At 41.1% G+C, this 16,147-nt stretch overlaps 1 pseudogene across 1 annotated transcript; it reads left to right on the top strand.

Annotated features, from left to right (window-relative positions):
* The first annotated feature begins 3,310 nt into the window (after nt 1-3,310).
* On the top strand, nt 3,311-4,733 carry LOC309811972 (poly(A) polymerase alpha-like; annotated as a pseudogene). Its single transcript has 2 exons — nt 3,311-3,495; nt 3,549-4,733. The product of its transcript is annotated as a poly(A) polymerase alpha-like (transcript).
* Nucleotides 4,734-16,147: the final 11,414 nt, after the last annotated feature.

The raw sequence follows: 16,147 nt of genomic DNA on the forward strand, positions 1-16,147 counted from the left end.
GTGGCAGATGAGCTCATCCTGGGAATGATGGGTATTCCGGGTAACATCAGTCAGGCCTGCTCTGTAGGAATATCCATGTTAAAGAACAATCAAGAGCAAAAGACACTGGCCTCTGGGCTCCTCTTGCGACTGTGCATCAGAGTCTGCCGGCAGAGACCCTATAGTCTCCGGCTTAGAAATTCTCCCCCTTGCGTTATGAGACCATGAGCTCCTAGAGGACACCCCAAAACAAAGGGGCCTGGTGGGCCTTTCTGCCTACTGCATTGTTTATTTATCCTCTCTCATAATTAAACCTTCTTCTAATCCTACAAGGTAATAATATTTGCAAATGGAGAACACCTGGCTATCCAACATGATGAATTTTCCAGGCTTCTGGGGAAAGAGCCGTTCAAGCCAAAAGAAATCTAACATGTCCCTAGAAAGGAACCCGAGCCCTTCACAATATGAATACACAGGCACAAGGGTTAAATGTATAATGTATATTCAGCACAGAGAAAGCATGAATATTGTGTCTCTGTGTGTGTGTGTGCGTGTGTGTGTAACCATAGAATTCTAAGCTTGTAGGGTGTGCTTTACATCTATATCATATGTTATCCAGATACCAGTTGTATATTATAAGCTGCATATGCAATACCATATGGACACCATAAAATATCACATGTGGTGTCAGGATCATTTTACATTTAGTGCATGATTAAAATGTCATATTATATACCTATCTTTTCTGTGTGTACATGGATTTGTCTCACAAATTGCTTTTATTATCAAATTCAGATACCAATCAAAGTTAAAGTCTCTTTATTGAGATTTAATAAAAAGCAATATGGAAACGTGAATACAGTTTGGGTTTTTTCCCTAGATTTTTCTGCCATGCAGCATTTAACACTGGTGCAGCTGTCAATACCCATTCATCTGCTATCGGGCAGCTTTTTCCTTTCACTCACTGTGACATTTTTAAAGTGGCAAAAAAAAAAGCTTAAAACAGCATATTTGTCACTTTTTTCTTTCTAGTGACCTTTTAAGCACTAGGAAAAATTACCCTGTATGTACTAAACGCTTTAATCATTCCACATACATTTCACAATAGTGCTTTCTATAGGGGTATCCTTTAATTAAGTTTAAGAAATTTACATTGTACTTACTGCTGTTCATTTAATTATTCAAAAATTTAAACATAAGAAAACCTCATAGCTCTTAGCTATGGCAACCGTGTGATGCAACTGTAATCTATATTAAGAATCATTTTTTATAAGGAGAATTTCAGAAATAACTTGTACATACCCTCGGCTTCCAGCCTTTAAGTACTGATAAATTGCTACATGAAGTACTTTTCTTCAGTATTTAAGAATTTTAAGAACTTAAATTTAAATCTAGTGAAGAAAAACGAACTGTCTTCATGTTTCCATATTGCTTTTTATTAAATTTAATAAAAATTAAGAAATTTATGGAAAAAGATATATGGATGGTGAGACATCACAGTGAACATTTTGAGGAGGAAGATGTTAAGACTAAGTCTCAACCCTATTTTGGATCAGCTGTGAGACCTTGAGGGAGTCACTGTGTATCTCTGATGGCACCTGGTATCTCATCGTGCGCAAAATAAGATACTGATAACCACTTCTCTCCATCACAATGTGATTATGGGGACCAAATTAGCAAGTATCTGTGAATATGCCCTGAAATCTATAAAAAATGAAGAGTAACATGACTTTTAGTTCAAAAACAGATATTCTCTGTTCTAGAAGTGGAGAAATTTAAAATTCTTGTAACACACCAGAAAGAAGTCAAGGGTTTAAAACAAGCTAAAATACCGACATTGGCAGTACATTATTTTAAAGTTAGTGTCCTTTCTAAAAGCAGAAACAGGGCTTCCCTGGTGGCGCAGTGGTTGAGAGTCCGCCTGCCGATGCAGGGGACACGGGTTCGTGCCCCGGTCCGCGAGGATCCCACATGCCGCAGAGCGGCTAGGCCCATGAGCCATGGCCGCTGAGCCTGCGCGTCCGGAGCCTGTGCTCCGCAGCGGGAGAGGCCACAGCAGTGAGAGGCCCGCCTACGGCAAAAAAAAAAAAAAAAAAAAAAAAAAAAAAAACGGGTTGGAGGAAGAAGAGGGAAATCAGATTCCACAGTCTCTGTGAGAGAGTTACAGGGAGACAGTGGCTGACAGCAACCAGCAGTGGCCTCAACAGGAAGGCCTCCACGCAAGGGCAGAAGCTGCAGCAGGGAGCAAACAAACCAACACAAAAATCCCAGCTTTCCTCTCCTCGCCCCCTACGCATTCATTTAAGCAAACACTTAGTGAATTTCCACGTCTTAGTCAGCTCCGGCCGCCATAACAAAACACCCCACACCGGGTGGCTTAAACAACAGAAACTTACTACTTACAGTTCTGGAGGTCCGGCTGCAAGTCCAAGATCAAGGAGCCAGCGTGGTCAGGTTCCGGGGAGAGCCCCACTCCTGGCTTGCAGACGCCTGCCTTCTCCCTGCTTCCTTTTATGGTGGAGGGAGACGGGAGAGGTTCTCAGGTGTCTCTTATAATGACGCTAATCCCCTCACGAGGGCCTCACCTCATGACCTCATCTAACCCTGATCACCTGTGAAAGATCCCGCCTCCTAATCCATTACACTGGGGGTTAGGGCTTCAGTATATCCATTTTGGGGGGACACAACTCAGTCCACAGCACTCCACTATTTGTGAACAAAGTCCCTATCCTCATGGAGTTTACATACTCATGGAGGAAGGCAGACAATAAACAAAAAAATAGATATATATAATGTTAGGGTAATAGTGCTATAAAAACGTTAGTTCAGGGCTTCCCTGGTGGCGCAGTGGTTGAGAGTCCGCCTGCCGATGCAGGGGACACGGGTTCGTGCCCCGGTCCGGGAAGATCCCACATGCCGCGGAGCAGCTGGGCCCGTGAGCCATGATTGCTGAGCCTGCGCGTCCGGAACCTGTGCTCCGCAATGGGAGCACAGTGGCAGGCCCGCGTACCGCAAAAAAAAAAAAAAAAAAGGACGTGAACAGGCCTTTTCCTACCCTCGCTACTCTGTGACCCTGATAATCCAAAGTGAATGGCTGAGCACCCTAGGACAGAATATCTACTTCACCACTTAGGAGTCAGTCACCAAGAGTAACCTGGCTTCTCAAAGCACATCTCTGCAAAAGAGAACATAATACCTATCCCAGAAGGTTCTTTGGAGTCATAAATAATGTATATTCAGGGTCTGGTATACGATAAGCTCTGCAGAAATGGTATTTATCACTGTTTTTCTGGCAAGAAATCTCTTAACAGCACTTGGCTCTATCGGTAACATGGAGGACTTACTGATTTTGAAGTTCAGCAAGAATCCAGCCAGGGTTCTAGAACGTTGCTGTGGTAGCTCTCGGGCGCCACGTGAGGACCCAGGGGAAGGAGGAGAAGCAGTGAAGGCGGCAGGGGCTGAGGCAGGAGCGGGGGCGGGAGTGAGCGTGGACCGGGGTCTGAGGCGCAGACCGGGGTCTGAGGCGCGGACCCAGGGCTGAGGCCCGCCCCCTCTCCCTCCCGCCTCAGTGGCCACGCCCAGGGCGGAAGTGGCCGCCGCCGTAAAACGCAGCGATCATGGCAAGCGCAGCCGCGGCAGAAGCACCATGGCGTCATCTGTCCCATCAGTTTAGCATCCCCCAAGGAATCTGACCGCCTACTTACACAGAAACTAATTGCCACTCAAGTCCTTCGGGGGTTTTGGGAGAGGAAGAGGACTGCAGCGCAGGATTTTCATTTGGGCAAAATTAAATAACCTGGTAAGAGTTTTTACGTTTGGATCTTATAGATGAGGAGTACTACGAAAGGTACCGATATCGATGCGTTGTGTGTTGCCCCAAGACATGATGATCGAAGCGACTTTTTCACCTCATTCTATGATAAGTTGAAATTATAGGGAGAAGTAAAAGATGTAAGAGCTGTCGAAGAGGCATTTGTAATAAGTTATCAAGCTGTGTTTTCATGGGATAGAGATTGATATTTTGTTTGCCAGATGAGCACTGCAGACTATTCCAGAAGACTTGGACTTAAGAGATGACAGTCTGCTTAAAAATTTAGATGCAAGATACATAAGAAATCTTAACATTGCAGGGTAACTGATGAAGTTTTACATCTAGTACTAAACATTGACAACTTCAGGTTAACCCTGAGATCTATCAAACTGTGGGCTAAATGCCACATCTATTCCAATATATTAGGTTTCCTCTGTGGTGTTTCCTGGGCTATGCTAGTGGCAAGAACTTGCCAGCTTTGTCCAAATGCAATAGCATCAACTCCTGTATATAAATTTTTCTTGGTATTTTCTAAATGGGAATGGCAAAAGCCAGTCCTATTGAAACAACCTGAAGAATGCAATCTCAATTTGCCTGTATGGGACCCAAGGGTTAGTGTATTATTTTTTCCCCTAGAAATTCACACTGTGCAATAACAAATAAAAATCATCTGCAAAAACTTCAGGGAGACTTCCCATCCTGTTGCCTATGAGTGGACATTACACTTTCTTTCAGTCTCAACTGTAATTGCCCTCTGAAGTGAGAAGTGTAATTATGTACCCTGTGAACTACATTTAATTGTACATAATTTGTAATATCAAGTCACTAACTTTTTAATTCAGTCTATACAGAACTACCTTGTAAGTAAAAGTTGCGTGGGCATTTGTGCTTAAAAAATAATGATAAAAAGATACTTAAAAAAAAAATCCAGCCAGGAATCAAGATGCAGTTCTCGGACTTCCCTGGTGGCTCAATGGTTAAGAATCCGCCTGCCAATGTAGGGGACATGGGTTTGCACCCTGGGCCAGGAAGAGCCCATATGCCGTGGAGCAACTAAGCCCGTGCACCTCAACTACTGAGCCCATGTGCCACAACTACTGAAACCTGTGTGCCTAGAGCCCACGCTCAGCAACAAGAGAAGCCACCGCAATGAGAAGTCCGCGCACCTCAGCAAAGAGTAGCCCCCACTCGCCACAACTAGAGAAAGCCCACACATAGCAATGAAGACCCAACACAGCCAAAAATAAAAATTAATTAATTAATTAATTAATTTTTAAAAAGATGCAGTTCTCCCCATCCTTCAAGTAAGTCCTCTTGAAGGCCTCCTCTTTGGCTTTGGCATCCTGGTAAAGCAAGGGCTGGGAAGGACAGCCCTCCCCTCAAGGCCAAGGATCACTGTTAGTTTGCAACCTCAGGAATTTGGTTGGTTACCTGGGTGAAATTCAAAATTGGCCCCCCTACCCAGAGGAGAGACCAATGAAACAGGCAAACCACTCCGGATTGGTAGGTGGCAGGTGTAATCAGCAAGGGAGATTACTTAGGAGGCTTGTCTTGGGACCACAAGATGAGTAGGTCTCTGCACCTGCTGGCGGGAATCTTAAAAATGTATATAGAGGCCTTAATTATGTTCAGTCATGTATGTACCATCCAGATGGTCTCAACAATATCTTACCCCTCAAGGCTATGTCCTTGAAATAGCTCCTAGTGTGGAAATGGTGGGTGAAATGTACATTCCAAAGACGGGAGAGGGCTAGGAGCCTCCAATTGCCCGCATCCAACTGGCAGGTCAACTTTGAAAATCGTGACGTCTTTATTCCCTCACCATCATTTTCTCATACAGACAGGGAAGTGGGACAATGGGCTGGCATCACGCCTGGTAGTAATCGGACTGTTCTAACAGAGTTCACTAAACATCGTTAAGAAAGGGGAGTACTAGGGTCACTTGAAGCCATCATGTCAGGGAGGTTTGGAACAGGAAATTGGGCTGGGTCTTAAAGGACGAATGAAATTTGCCAGGCTGGCAGGACTGAGGAGAAAGATTTCCTAACAAATACAACAGTGTGTCCAAATCACAGAGAAATGAAATGGCGTGATGGTTCACTGTGCCGAAGTCTGATTTGAGAGCAGACGGAGATCAACAGAGACTGTCTCATGGCACCATCCTGAGAAGTCTAGGTTATTTTTGTTTGTTTGTTTGTTTGTTTGTTTTGGTACGTGGGCCTCTCACTGTTGTGGCCTCTCCCGTTGAGGAGCACAGGCTCCAGACACACAGGCTCAGCAGCCGTGGCTCACGGGCCCAGCCGCTCCGCGGCATGTGGGATCTTCCCGAACTGGGGCATGAACCCATGTCCCCTGCATCGGCAGATGGACTCTCAACCACTGCGCCACCAGGGAAGCCCGAAATTTAGGTTTTATCCTGTCTTCTGCGGGGACCCAGTGGAATGTTCAGTAGGGCAGTAACTTTCCCAGATTTGTGTTTTAGAAAGATCATTTAACATTTGTGTAGAGATGGGTTGGTGGGAGTGGGGTGGGGAGAGTGCACAATGAGAGATTAACTGGTAGACTTTGGAATGGTCTAGACAGGAAATAGTGTGCGCCTGAACTAAGGCAGCACCGGTGTAGTGGGAGAAGAGGACAAGGAGAAAATGGAATCAACAGAACATAGTGAATGAATCTAAGGAGTGGGTAGGAGAGCGGAGCTGAGTTTCCTAGTTTCCTGACTAGGGTGCTGGACTGGACAGTGGACAGAGTAAACATAATGAAATGATATATTTTTCAAGGTGGAAATGCTCAAACGCAAATACACCAGAAAACATAATGAAGTAGTCCTATGTTTGCACTTATCTACAACAAATGTTTAGATTTAAAACACACTTTTGTTTGTATTTGACATCTTGAAATAAAGGCTAAACTACTCTATTCCTATATACTTTAAATCACTTTGAATGTGCAGCAGCTACAAACACTAGGCCATCTTCTGGGCAATGATACGCTGTTCCAAATTGGGAGAAACTTGGTAATATTATGTCATGCTTGATAATGTTCTCACCAAAATGTGACATAATTTCCCTTCCACTTACACCGTAGTTGCATTCTTAGAAAATTCTGTATATGTTTACATGGTAAAAATTTACTGTATGTTCATAGGTAAAATGGTGTTACATTCCAGGCTTAGAAAATTGTAAACAGCGTTTTTCACTTACATGGATGCCTCTTGGGAACATCTGAAGTTGTACAGAATACAGGACCATTCTTTGTGTGAGACTGTCCTGGTATTACAAAATCTTGAGTGTCTCTGCCTCTCCATATGCTATGGTGACACTTAAGCCACTGAAGCACCTAAATCATTGGGACAATTCAAAATATTCCCAACAAATTTCCTAAACATTCCCCAGGGGATGTATCACTCTGACCCCACTGAGAATTAGTATGCTCGGGGAATGTTCCAGAGAGAACACCACAGCATCTTCTTTCTCAGCATCTGTGGGCACCATTGCAGCCCAGAAATTAAAAATCAACTACCTTAAAGGGAACTTTGATCCTGATAATTGAGAATTTTTCATAGGTTTGACTCAAACTGTACAAGACACACTAATGTTTAATCAGAAAGTATGAGAAGGAAAAAAAACAATATCTTATCCATTCTTTCGTTTGTAGAAGAAGTCTCATCTCTGTCTCTGAGTGTTGGTGGGACCTTAGGCAATTCATGAACTGTAACAGGACCTGCTAGTCCAGGGGTAGAGTTAGGGGCGAGATACGGAGAATGACCCTGGCTTTACTTTGTGGCTGCCCTTGCCCACTGGTTTGTTTAATCCAGCGGCGTGATGGAGTCGGCTTGCGCTGGCTTTTGAGAGCCAATCCCAACTTTGTGGAATCTGGGGGCTGGTTGACAATATATTAGAAACTTGAAATTGACCATGACGATAGTATTTAAATCATGGAAATTGGAAGACACTACAAATAAGTCCTCTCCCTACCGCCTGGAGCCAGTGGTTAAGCATTTACCAGCACCCCACTGGTTGAAGTTCTCCTCTACCCTGTAGGAAAGGGAAAGGTTGTCCCTGGGAAGGCATTATACAAAAGCCCATCACCCTCTACATCCCAGCTGGTCTCACAGGCTGCTCGTTATAACTTTAGCGCTTGGTGATAATGCTTATGTGTTAGTTGTGGACACCTCAATGCTGTTTCTCTGAAGCATCTGTACAAGGGTCTGTGCTGAGCACCGATATAAGCAGCTAAGATGACTCACCCCAAACAGACACCTTTGGGAGATGCCAGCACTTCAATCTGGCAACGAGTGCATTCCAGCCCTCCCCTAATCCTCTTACAGCAGCTAAGTTTTACGCAAAGCTTCAGCTTGGGTATAAAAAGCAGACTCACTCCTTCACTCAATCGGCTGCCCCTGCAAGACCAAGCTTGGGGAAAAGCCACAATTGCCTCCAAAGCAACTTGAAAAGGACAAATCCCTGAGCTTCAGTTTCTGGGCCAAAAAGAGTTAAGAGTTTTGTCAGCCCCGAGTCACTAGAGGCTTCAGAAGTCCATCAAATCTGCCGACTCAACACATTTTGCTTTAAATAGGAAAGATGCCAACTGAAGTTGAATGACAAAAGAGATTTCCAGGGGGTGGAAAAACTAAGGAGAATGTCCGGAAAAAGAATATGTAGGGATAGTAATTATTCCTACTTCAAACAATCTAACAGCCCTTTTACTAGCTATTCTGCCTCCTTTCTCCACCCTGTCTTCTGAGCTAAGTATTATTTTGTCTATTTTACAGGTGGCAAAATTAGATTGGGCAGATAAATAAGCTAGTTCCAGGACACTTGGAGAAATCAGAACTAAAATTCTGGTCTTGCAAGATCTTCCTCTCAATCACTCTGACTCTAGATACGTGTTCCCTATTTGGTAACATGAAGACAACAGAACTAAAATATCCCTCGAACCTCATCCATGCTTAGGCTTTCATGTACATGAACCGCTTTTAAAATAGTTGAAAATAGTCAAACATCCACTTAGTTCAATTGAATTCTAGTACATCTTTTAAAAATCAATATAAGCTACAATAACTCATATGTTATTTGATCCTTATATTTTTTCTCTTTTCCTCTTTTAAAGCAAATTTATTGAGATATAAAACATGCAATAAGCACAGTGAGTGTACAATGTGATAAGTTTTACATACGTATAAATCCATAAAACCATTATCACATTCTTCTATCACTCCCAAATTTCCTCGTGTCTTTTCTAATTCCTCTCACTTACTCATCCCACCTCCTCTCTCAGGCAACACCTGATCTGCTCTGTCAATATAGATAAGTTTTCATGTTCAAAGTTTTATCAGAATGGACTCATACAATGTGTACTCAATATCTGGACTCTTTCATAGAAATTTTGGGATATATCCATGTTGTTGTATAGATCATTAGTTCCTTCCGTTTTATTTTTAAGGAACATTCCACTGGATGAATATGCCACGATTCGTTTATCCATGCACCTATTGAAGGACATTTGGCTCTTTACTAGTTTGGGGTTTTTACAAATAAAGCTGCTGTGAACATGCATGTAAAAGTTCTTCGTATGGACATATGATTTCTTTTCTCTTAGGTTAATACCTTAGAGTGGAATGGCTGGGTCATATGTAAGTGTATGTTGAACTTTTTAAGAAAGTTAAACTGCCAAACTTTTCCAACGTGGCTTTACCATTTGACATTCCCAACAGCATAGTTTGAAAGTTCTAGCTGCTCCACATCATGGTCAACACTTAATATGCCAATCTTTTTAATTTGGCCAATTAATAGGTGTGTAGTGGTATCTCATTGTGGTTTTAATTTGCATTTTCCTGATACCTAGTGATATTAAGGATCTGTTCATGTATTTAGTTGCCATGCATGTAGCTTCTTTGGTTAAGTCTGTTTAATTTTGTTGCCCATTTTTAACTGTGTTATTTTCATGTTATTGAGTCTTGAGAGTTTTCTGCATATTGTGGATACAGTGCTTTAGCAGTTATATGCTTTGCAAATATTTTCTCCCAGCTTGTGGCTTGTCTTCTCATTCTTTTCTCCTTTGGAGAGGAGAAGTTTTTTAATTTTGATGAGGTTGAATTTATTAATATTTATTTTATACATCATATTTTTTGTGTCATAGCTAATAAATCTTTATCTAGCCTAGTGTCACAAAGATTTTTACTTTTGCTTTCTTCTGGATGTCTTATAGTTTTAGATTTTACATTTAAGTCTCTGATCCATTTTGAGATTTTGAGTTAACTTTTGTATATGGTATAAGGTTTGAACTGAAGTTTGTTCTGATTGTTTTGAATATAGATATCCAGTTATTCCAGCACTATTGTTGAAAAGACTATCCTTTCTCCACTAAATTCTCTCTGCACCTTTGTCAAAAATCAATTGTCCATATACGTGTGAGTCTGTTTCTGGACCTTTCTGGTTCATTGGTCTTTTTTTTCTATCTTTATGCTATTACCATAGTTTATTGATTACTGTAGCTTTATAAGTCTTGAAATTAGGTGATATTACCCTTCTAATTTTGTTTTTCTTTTTCAAAGTCATTTTGGCTCTTCTAGGTCCTTCGCATTTCCATGTGAATTTTAGAGTCAGTTTGTCAATTATCACACACACAGCCTGCTAGGGTTTTGATTGGGTTTGTATTGATTCTATAGATCTCTTTGGAAAGAACTGACAACTGTATTTCTATATATGTGCAACAAACATTCAAAATTTTAATATTAAAAATAATATCACTTACAATAGCATCAAAAATATGAAACACTTAAAAATAATTATGATAGAAGATGTGAAAGACCTGCTCACTGAAGAATACAAGACATTGCTGAGAGAATCACAGACCTAAATAACCTGGACAATAGAACTTGTTCATAAGTCAGAAGACTCAATATTGGATTGATTTCTCCTTCCCTTTAATAATAGAAGCTGTTGTACTTTCACTTCTCTTGGAGGTAGATGTGGCCATTTGACTATGTTCTGCCTAAAACAATCTGAGCAGAAGAAATATGTGTAACCTCTGGGTCATATCTTTTTTGCTTTCTGTTTTTCCCTTCCAGGGGGCTAGGGAGGATGGGGACAGCACTCGAGAACAGTGCCTCTTCAAGTCTAGCCCCCTGACCAGCAACATCAGTATCACTTGGGAGCTTTTTAGAAATGCAGATTCTCAGTCCCCACCCCAGATATACTGAATCAGAAACCCTGGTCTTGGGGTCCAGCATTCTGTGTTTTAAAAAGCCCTCCAGGTCTGACACAGGCTAACATTTGAAAACTGCTGCCCTCGGGAATGCAAAGCATCAAGTAGGACCTAGTTGGCTGATATCCTCACTGAGCAGAGTTGCCTACTCTCCCTGAACCACCAGCTTACCTTCACCCTCTTATATGATGGAGAAATAAACTTCTCTTGCTTGAGACTTTTATATATTTTTTTTTGCTCTTCTGAAATTTTTTTATTGGAGTACAGTTGATGTAGACTTTTGTAATTTTTGTCTATTTGTTATACCATCCCTAACTCTGCCCCCTTCTTTCCTCCATGTGGTATTATCCTGTCCTTGTATCAGGGAAGTTTCTCTTTTAAGATATTCTGTTTACCTCAATGATATCAAGAGCATCACTTAATGTCAAGGATTGTATAGGATTGTACACCGAAGGGTACATCATAATAATAGGTAGTACCTTTCCTATATAAATTTTGACACTTTGAAAAGTTGGATAAATAATAAAGTTACATAAAAATGCTATAATCAGAGAGATATAAATTATCACATACAAGTCAGTCTTAAAAATTAAAATATGAAACATGCCATTTCCCTTTTTGCATAATTTCTCTTCTTTTTCTCTAACTTTGAAGAGGAACTATGAGGTTTTTCCTTTCCCTTCAAAGTATTAACTTTTTCAATCCACTCCTATCATATAGGTACTTTAGTCATCAATAACAGCAAGAATTACTCTGAAGACTTGTGCAAACGAATTGAGAAGATATGAATAGCCCTAGTGGCTGAAAGTAAAAGAAAAATACTTTAAATAATATTCACACTGACTATCCTAATCAAATCTTCAAGCAGGAAAAAAGAGAAAGAAATATGATGTAGAAAAAATTTCGTATTATTTTAATCATTTAGGTAGATAGAGAGAAGCTTTTAATCATATATATGTATATGTGTGTGTAGATAGATATCGTAGACAGATAGATAGATACTTCCCAAAATATAGTGAAATACAGCCTAACTGTATTTCGTCAACTCTTGATGAAAATTTTTCAATGATTCATCATGAAGCACTTCTTATGATGCTTGAATGAGCCTGTCAAACAACTTGAATACTTCCTAGTGACAGGAGATTCAAGTGTTCACAGCTCATTCAATATTCCACTTATTTGTTAAGCACCTACTCTGTACCAGGCAGCCTCTTCAATTTTTGAACAGCTATAATTGTTTAAAAGTTCTAACTCATGTCGAGATGAAATCCTCCTGTAAAGAGCTTCAACACCTCTTAAAGAGCTTCAACACAAAGTGTTTCTCCGTTGCAGAAACACAGTGTACTGGGGGTTGGGGACAGTGATACAACTGCCTCTAGGGACCTCACGGTGTCATGCGAGCAGGGGCAGGACGTCTGACGGTGGAATAATAAACGCCAGTACACAGACATACAAAGTGGTCTCTGAGAAACTGGATGCAGAAGCCACTACCTCTGCTAAGGGAGTGGTCAGAGAAGGCTTCAAAGAGAGCATGCTATTAGAGAAAGGGTGAACAGTACTCAAAAGAAGAAGAACATTCCAGGTCCAAGGAATAGTATAAATACAAGCCTGGAAGCCTAAAAGAGCACAACATATTTGGAAACTTCAAGTGGCTCCGTATGTCCCGAATAAAAGGTTGTGGAGCAGACAATAAGACTGACAAAAGCCTGTTAGAGGCAAATTAGGAAAACACTTGTTCTTCGTGACAAGGAGTTTGAACTCCAGGCTATGGGGAATCAGTAAAGAATGTTAAATGAGGAAGTGACATGATTGACTTTCTTTTTTTAAGTTTTATTAATCAGCTTTGTTTTAAGCAGATGTGGTGTATAATTCCCTAGAATTTATTTTAATTTTTACTTTATATTAGAGTATAGTTGATTTACAATGCTGTGTTACTTTCAGGTGCACAGCAAAGTGACTAAGTTATACATAGACATATATCCATCCTTTTTCAAATTCTTTTCCTATTTAGGTTATTACAGAATATTGAGCAGAGTTCCCTGTGCTATACAGTAGGTCCTTGTTGGTTATCTATTTTATACATAGTAGTGTGTATATGTCAATCCCAATCTCCCAATTTATCCCTCCCCCCCTTTTCCCTTTGGTGACCATAAGTTTATTTTCTGATTTGAAAAATTACTCTGACTGAAGTTGAGGATGAACCAGAGAAAGGAGAAAACATAAGAAAGAATAGAGAGGAGACCTGTAAATGGTTTGTTTCTTCCCCTTTCCCTCTCCTACCTTCTCTCTGTTCCTTCCTTCTGAAATAGGAAATATGTCTAAACAAAGGTGATACGTGTGAGGAAGAGATGAACCAACAGATTTCAGAGGTAAGGAAGTAAAATCATCATCAGTACTGTTTGACCAGTCCAATATGGGGATTGAGGGAGAGGGCTCTAAGTCTGCCCCCTGGGGCATCACAGAATTCTTCCCTATGATAAATCTTCAGTCATTTGAGAATAATTATCACATTCCTTCCCTCACCACTCAAAAAAGCACTCCTCTTCGACCTAAGGACAATAAAATGCCATTCCCCAGTCCTCCTGTCCTCCAGTGCTCGATTAGGTAAAGAGGGTGCCTTATCTAAAATTTCTCAACTCAACAATATACTCAAACTCAGTAAGTAGATAAATGCATTCTTCTTCAGCCTATAGGTATTTACACCAGCCAAAACATCTCCCTCGCTGTTCAGCTGTCAAGAAAATATATTAATGCTTCTAAATCAAGAACAAAAATAAAATCACTCAGAAATAAGTTTAACATTTCATATTTTTGGCACTTGAAATATTCCTCTATTTGTGCTATCCTGAGCATATGACTTGCAAAGTGAAGTAGAAGTAGCCATAAATCAGGCTACTCTTAATACCGCTCCTAGCAGACATTTGTCAGGAAAAATAATTAACATACTGGCTAAGAGAACACTAATAAAGCAGTGTATTGCATTTCATTTGGTCCTTATTCAACAACAGCAAAGAGTTCCAAAGCAAAAGACAAAGAAAATTAGAATGATCATTATCCTATACCCTGTCCTATTGATGAAGCACATTCTTGATGCTGGCAAAACTCCTGGACCTGATCTTTCTTTTTTAACCTACTGATTCTTTTCCATCAGTGACAGACTTGTTCTGCCACAAGAGATGGGTTTCCAACTTGGCCTGAGGGAGGCATGTGGGTTAGAAACAATATTGTTATTGGCCTACTTTTGGCAAGATTGGTGGAAAATCAAACAACTGTTATGTTTTGGAGTTGTGGGCTAATAGTGCCCTCTGTTTTCCATTTTAGCTCCCATCAACAGAATTACCAGATGGCTAAGAAGCCACTATAATAGAGGTAATGTTCCAATATAGTGGGAAAAGACCAACCCAATAAACACTCTAACATTTATCTAGTCGCTTAAAATAGCAATCTAAATGTTTAAACATAAATTTTGTTAAAAGAATACATAGCAGAAACTCTTGAAGCCTCACTCCTTTCACCAGAATACTTGGTCTTTTTAGAGCAATATATTCATTGCAGATGCCAGCACTCTCAAAATAACTCATCCATCCTCCCAAATGCCAAACCTTATAACCCAGTGGACCACAATCACCTGCAAGATTTGTAAGACTCTTCCTAAACCCCCCAGAGATTCTGAGTCAGTGGGTCTATGATACAGCATAAGAATCTGTAATTTTAAAGAATTTTTCCAGACGACAGGGGAACCATTTAGAGAAGTGTGAGGTCTACCTGTGGGAGAAATTTTTAAATAAAGGTGTTGGACAGGGAAGCAATCAGTTGGGTGGATTTTCCGTTTACATATATCCTCTGCTCCCACCCACAGGTTTCTTCATGCCTCCTAGTGGATGGAGGGTGAAGTACCCAGGGTGAATGTGATCCCCTGGTTGAGAACCAATGCTCTTTGGAATAAAGAATCATGGAACTGCTTGGAGGAAAAACAAAAACAAAAAGCTTCCTCTCTTAAAGTGTGAACATGTAAAACTAGTAGGATTCAATTATAGAACCACTGTTTTCTTCAACACCCTCAATTTTGGTTCATTCTATGGGGTTAATGCTTCCTCTGCCCCCAAAAGAAATTCTGGGAAGATGGAATTGGCTTTTCCAGGCATTCTCAGAGAAGAAAGTCTTTTTGACTGAAAAAGAGTCTCATAATTGAAAGTCAAAATTACAGAATTTAAAGCTAAAATTTCCCTCCTCCCCATTTGGACCTGCACTCCCAATGGGAACCCACACATTCAAACTTTTCTCAATTTCCCCTCTTGCTTCTCCCTTTCCTCCATCTCATTCAGTCAGCTTCCTCTCCCCTGCGCAAGGCTGAAGGTGGAACTGGGGTCAGGAGAGAGAAGGTCCTGCCTGACTAAAACCGATGCCATCTGCCACTGGCTCCCTCTGGCTGGCTACTGTGTAAAGCTGACTCACTCATGAGGTGCATGAGTGTTCTTTGTGGAGCTCCTGCCCTCACTGAGACCTCTCACACACAGAACTAGGAAAATCGCTTTGCTCTGGCTCCTGGATCACAGGTCCTGCAGCAGCTCCTGACTTCTTGCCGCCTTTCTCAATGAGCTCTCTTGCCCTGCCTGCCCCAAGTGCTTGGGCAGGACTCAAGGCAGTCCAAGACCAGCTTTCTTTCTCACAGGTGGCCCACATTTGATCCATGGAAAAGACTCATGTCATTCTCTGTCCCATCATCCAAGCAGGAAGCTCTAACCAGAGAATCTTGCTTTTAGGTGCTTAAAGCTTGTGTCAGACATTGGTCAACTCTGCCCCTTGAACAACAGGAAACCAATGTATTCCTTTGAAGCACATTTTGCTTGACTTAAAGCAAAAAGAAGCCTCTCCACTACTTCATCTCCATGAGGAAAAGGGGTGAGCAACATACTGAAAACTCTCTCTAAACAGTCCTCTCTTATATCTCCAACTAAGTCCTCTCAATCTCTCCAACTTCTTTCATAGACTGGTGCCAGATGATCTGCAAAATCAGTCCATAACTACCATCTTCTCAAAATGTGTCTAAGTGATGCTGCACTTCACTTGGCATGCAGTGCTTCTATTGTCTTGTGGCCTCAGGTGAAACAGGGATTTAAAGAGTTCCCTTTTACATTTGGGTGGCTA

The sequence above is a fragment of the Mesoplodon mirus genome (assembly GCF_964341445.2).
Source record: "Mesoplodon mirus genome assembly, chromosome: 11".
NCBI lineage: Eukaryota > Metazoa > Chordata > Mammalia > Artiodactyla > Ziphiidae > Mesoplodon > Mesoplodon mirus.